We start from the raw sequence: 6,000 nt of genomic DNA, 5'->3' as shown, positions 1-6,000 counted from the left end.
CTGTGCTCCCCTATATAACACTGAGCCTCCTCTTCTATCACTGTGCTCCCCTATATAACACTGAGCCTCCTCTTCTATCACACTGTGCTCCCCTATATAACACTGAGCCCTCTTCTATCACACTGTGCTCCCCTATATAACACTGAGCCCCCTCTTCTATCACACTGTGCTCCCCTATATAACACTGAGCCTCCTCTTCTATCACTGTGCTCCCCTATATAACACTGAGCCCCCTCTTCGATCACACTGTGCTCCCCTATATAACACTGAGCCTCCTCTTCGATCACACTGTGCTCCCCTATATAACACTGAGCCCCCTCTTCTATCACACTGTGCTCCCCTATATAACACTGAGCCCCCTCTTCTATCACACTGTTCCCTCCTCTATATAACACTGAGCCCCCTCTTCTATCACACTGTGCTCCCCTATATAACACTGAGCCTCCTCTTCTATCACACTGTGCTCCCCTATATAACACTGAGCCCCCTCTTCTATCACACTGTGCTCCCCTATATAACACTGAGCCTCCTCTTCTATCACACTGTGCTCCTCTATATAACACTGAGCCCCCTCTTCTATCACACTGTTCCCTCCTCTATATAACACTGAGCCCCCTCTTCTATCACTGTGCTCCCCTATATAACACTGAGCCCCCTCTTCTATCACACTGTTCCCTCCTCTATATAACACTGAGCCCCCTCTTCTATCACACTGTGCTCCCCTATATAACACTGAGCCCCCTCTTCTATCACACTGAGCCCCCTCTTCTATCACACTGAGCCCCCTCTTCTATCACACTGAGCCCCCTCTTCTATCACACTGAGCCCCCTCTTCTATCACACTGAGCCCCCTCTTCTATCACACTGAGCCCCCTCTTCTATCACACTGTGCTCCCCTATATAACACTGAGCCCCCTCTTCTATCACACTGTGCTCCCCTATATAACACTGAGCCTCCTCTTCTATCACACTGAGCCCCCTCTTCTATCACATTGTGCTCCCCTATATAACACTGAGCCCCCTCTTCTATCACACTGTGCTCCCCTATATAACACTGAGCCCCCTCTTCTATCACACTGTGCTCACCCAAAATAACACTGAGCCCCCTCTTCTATCACACTGTGCTCCCCTATATAACACTGAGCCCCCTCTTCTATCACACTGTGCTCCCCTATATAACACTGAGCCCCCTCTTCTATCACACTGTGCTCCCCTATATAACACTGAGCCCCCTCTTCTATCACACTGTGCTCCCCTATATAACACTGAGCCCCCTCTTCTATCACACTGTGCTCCCCTATATAACACTGAGCCCCCTCTTCTATCACACTGTGCTCCCCTATATAACACTGAGCCCCCTCTTCTATCACACTGTGCTCCCCTATATAACACTGAGCCCCCTCTTCTATCACACTGTGCTCCCCTATATAACACTGAGCCCCCTCTTCTATCACACTGTGCTCCCCTATATAACACTGAGCCCCCTCTTCTATCACACTGTGCTCCCCTATATAACACTGAGCCCCCTCTTCTATCACACTGTGCTCCCCTATATAACACTGAGCCCCCTCTTCTATCACACTGTGCTCCCCTATATAACACTGAGCCCCCTCTTCTATCACACTGTGCTCCCCTATATAACACTGAGCCCCCTCTTCTATCACACTGTGCTCCCCTATATAACACTGAGCCCCCTCTTCTATCACACTGTGCTCCCCTATATAACACTGAGCCCCCTCTTCTATCACACTGTGCTCCCCTATATAACACTGAGCCCCCTCTTCTATCACACTGTGCCCCCCTCTATATAAGACTGAGCCCCCTCTTCTATCACACTGTGCCCCCCTCTATATAAGACTGAGCCCCCTCTTCTATCACTGTGCTCCCCTCTATATAACACTGTGCCCCCTCTTCTATCACACTGCACTCCCCTCTATATAATACGGAGCCCCCTCTTCTATCGCTGCTCCCCCGTTATCGCACTGGTGCAGTTCCTCCTGCCGCCATGAGGTGTCGCCTGGCTAGAAGCGGAAGTGTCGTCGGCGTGGAGGCGGCTTCCGGTGTGCGGCGTCTGTGGCTCGGGCTCCCTGAGGAGGATCCGGCGGATAACGGGCACCAGACAGGTGAGAGACCGGCAGGTTCTGAGCACAGAGCACCGCGCCGGTACCGCTCCGTGTGTATGGGGAGCGGTCTGTGCATCACCCGGTGGAGACGTTCTAATTTTCAGTATAGTAGCGGTGGATATTGTATAATAACCGTGTGTGCGGTGTAATAGCATCAGTGTGAACGGTGCATTGACAGCAGTGTGTACGGTATTATAGTGGAGTGTAACGATGGCGGTGTGTACGGTATTATAGCGGAGTGTAGTGATGGCGGTGTGTGTACGGTATTATAGTGGAGTGTAACGATGGCGGTGTGTACGGTATTATAGCGGAGTGTAATGATGGCGGTGTGTGTACGGTATTATAGCGGAGTGTAATGATGGCGGTGTGTGTACGGTATTATAGCGGAGTGTAATGATGGCGGTGTGTGTACGGTATTATAGCGGAGTGTAATGATGGCGGTGTGTGTACGGTATTATAGTGGAGTGTAATGATGGCGGTGTGTGTACGGTATTATAGCGGAGTGTAATGATGGCGGTGTGTGTACGGTATTATAGCGGAGTGTAATGATGGCGGTGTGTAATGATGGCGGTGTGTGTACGGTATTATAGTGGAGTGTAATGATGGCGGTGTGTGTACGGTATTATAGTGGAGTGTAATGATGGCGGTGTGTGTACGGTATTATAGCGGTGTGTAATGATGGCGGTGTGTACGGTATTATAGTGGAGTGTAATGATGGCGATGTGTGTACGGTATTATAGCGGTGTGTAATGATGGCGGTGTGTAATGATGGCGGTGTGTGTACGGTATTATAGTGGAGTGTAATGATGGCGGTGTGTGTACGGTATTATAGCGGAGTGTAATGATGGCGGTGTGTGTACGGTATTATAGCGGAGTGTAATGATGGCGGTGTGTGTACGGTATTATAGCGGAGTGTAATGATGGCGGTGTGTGTACGGTATTATAGCGGAGTGTAATGATGGCGGTGTGTGTACGGTATTATAGCGGAGTGTAATGATGGCGGTGTGTAATGATGGCGGTGTGTGTACGGTATTATAGTGGAGTGTAATGATGGCGGTGTGTGTACGGTATTATAGCGGTGTGTAATGATGGCGGTGTGTGTACGGTATTATAGTGGAGTGTAATGGCGGTGTGTGTACGGTATTATAGCGGAGTGTAATGATGGCGGTGTGTGTACGGTATTATAGCGGTGTGTAATGATGGCGGTGTGTGTACGGTATTATAGTGGAGTGTAATGATGGCGGTGTGTGTACGGTATTATAGCGGAGTGTAATGATGGCGGTGTGTGTACGGTATTATAGTGGAGTGTAACGATGGCGGTGTGTACGGTATTATAGCGGAGTGTAATGATGGCGGTGTGTGTACGGTATTATAGCGGAGTGTAATGATGGCGGTGTGTACGGTATTATAGCGGAGTGTAATGATGGCGGTGTGTGTACGGTATTATAGCGGAGTGTAATGATGGCGGTGTGTGTACGGTATTATAGCGGAGTGTAATGATGGCGGTGTGTGTACGGTATTATAGCGGAGTGTAATGATGGCGGTGTGTGTACGGTATTATAGCGGAGTGTAATGATGGCGGTGTGTGTACGGTATTATAGCGGAGTGTAATGATGGCGGTGTGTGTACGGTATTATAGCGGTGTGTAATGATGGCGGTGTGTAATGATGGCGGTGTGTGTACGGTATTATAGCGGTGTGTGCGGTATTATAGCGGAGTGTAATGATGGCGGTGTGTGCGGTATTATAGCGGAGTGTAATGATGGCGGTGTGTGCGGTATTATAGCGGAGTGTAATGATGGCGGTGTGCGGTATTATAGCGGAGTGTAATGATGGCGGTGTGTGCGGTATTATAGCGGAGTGTAGTGATGGCGGTGTGTGTACGGTATAGCGGAGTGTAATGATGGCGGTGTGTGTACGGTATTATAGCGGAGTGTAATGATGGCGGTGTGTGCACGGTATTATAGCGGAGTGTAATGATGGCGGTGTGTGTACGGTATTATAGCGGAGTGTAATGATGGCGGTGTGTAATGATGGCGGTGTGTGTACGGTATTATAGTGGAGTGTAATGATGGCGGTGTGTGTACGGTATTATAGCGGTGTGTAACGATGGCGGTGTGTGCGGTATTATAACGGAGTGTAATGATGGCGGTGTGTGTACGGTATTATAGTGGAGTGTAATGATGGCGGTGTGTGTATGGTATTATAGCGGTGTGTAACGATGGCGGTGTGTGTACGGTATTATAATGGAGTGTAATGATGGCGGTGTGTGTACGGTATTATAGTGGAGTGTAATGGTGGTGTGTACGGTATTATAGCGGAGTGTAATGATGGCGGTGTGTGCGGTATTATAGCGGAGTGTAATGATGGCGGTGTGTGTACGGTATTATAGCGGAGTGTAATGATGGCGGTGTGTGTACGGTATTATAGCTGAGTCTAATGATGGCGGTGTGTGTACGGTATGATGGCGGTGTGTGTACGGTATTATATCGGAGTGTAATGATGGCGGTGTGTGTGCGGTATTATAGCGGTGTGATGATGGCAGTGTGTGCTGTATTATAACGTAGTGTAATGATGGTGTGTGTATGGTATTCTAGCGGTGTGTACGGTATTATAGCGGAGTGTAATGATGGCGGTGTGTGTACGGTATTATAGCGGTGTTTAATGATGGTGGTGTGCGCGGTATTATAGCGGTGTGTAATGATGGCGGTGTGTGCTGTACTATAGCGGTGTGTGCGGTATTATAGCGGTGTGTAATGATGGCGGTATTATAGCGAAGTGTAATGATGGCGGTGTGTGTACGGTATTATAGCAGAGTGTAATGATGGCGGTGTGTGTACGGTATTATAGCGGAGTGTAATGATGGCGGTGTGTGTATGGTATAGCGGAGTGTAATGATGGTGGTGTGTACGGTATTATAGCGGAGTGTAATGATGGCAGTGTGTGCTGTATTATAACGTTGTGTAATGATGGTGTGTGTACGGTATTATAGCGGTGTGTACGGTATTATAACGTAGTGTAATGATGGTGTGTGTATGGTATTATAGCGGTGTGTACGGTATTATAGCTTAGTGTAATGATGGCGGTGTGTGTACGGTATTATAGCGAAGTGTAATGATGGTGATGTGTGTACGGTATTATAGCGGTGTTTAATGATGGCGGTGTGTGCTGTACTATAGCGGAGTGTAATAATGGTGGTATTATAGCTTCGTGTAATGATGGCGGTGTGGGCGGTATTATAGCGGTGTGTAATGATGGCGGTGTGGGCGGTATTATAGCGGTGTGTAATGATGGCGGTGTGTACTGTATTATAGCGGAGTGTAATGATGGCGGTGTGTACTGTATTATAGCGGAGTGTAATGATGGCGGTGTGGGCGGTATTATAGCGATGTGTACGGTATTATAGTGGTGTGTAATGATGGCGGTGTGTGCGGTATTATAGCGGTGTGTAATGATGGCGGTTTGTGTACGGTATTATAGCGGAGTGTAATGATGGTGGTGTGGGCGGTATTATAGTTGTGTGTAATGATGGCGGTGTGTGCGGTATTATAGCGGAGTGTAATGATGGCGGTGTGTGTACGGTATTATAGCGGTGTGTAATGATGGCGGTATTATAGCGGTGTGTAATGATGGCGGTGTGGGCGGTATTATAGCTGTGTGTAATGATGGCGGTGTGGGCGGTATTATAGCTGTGTGTAATGATGGCGGTGTGTGCGGTATTATAGCTGTGTGTAATGATGGCGGTGTGTGCGGTATTATAGCGGAGTGTAATGATGGCGGTGTGGGCGGTATTATAGCGGAGTGTAATGATGGTGGGGGCGGTATTTATAGCTGTGTGTAATGATGGCGGTGTGTAATGATGGCGGTGTGGGCGGTAT

The 6,000-nt window shown here is 48.6% G+C and overlaps 1 protein-coding gene across 1 annotated transcript in view; it reads left to right on the top strand.

Annotated features, from left to right (window-relative positions):
- Positions 1-2,018: 2,018 nt before the first annotated feature.
- ZZZ3 (zinc finger ZZ-type containing 3) overlaps positions 2,019-6,000 on the top strand; it is a 61,424-nt gene continuing 57,442 nt past the window's right edge. The window contains exon 1 of the mRNA XM_073645264.1: positions 2,019-2,123. The gene's annotated coding sequence lies outside the window, so the exon portion shown is untranslated. The remainder of the gene's footprint in view (positions 2,124-6,000) is intronic.

This window comes from Phyllobates terribilis, unplaced genomic scaffold, assembly GCF_046119375.1.
Source record: "Phyllobates terribilis strain yellow unplaced genomic scaffold, ASM4611937v1 Scaffold_8__6_contigs__length_399053987, whole genome shotgun sequence".
Lineage (NCBI taxonomy): Eukaryota > Metazoa > Chordata > Amphibia > Anura > Dendrobatidae > Phyllobates > Phyllobates terribilis.
The sequence above is the reverse complement of the archived record's forward strand: the minus strand, read 5'-3'. Positions and strand labels throughout refer to the sequence as shown.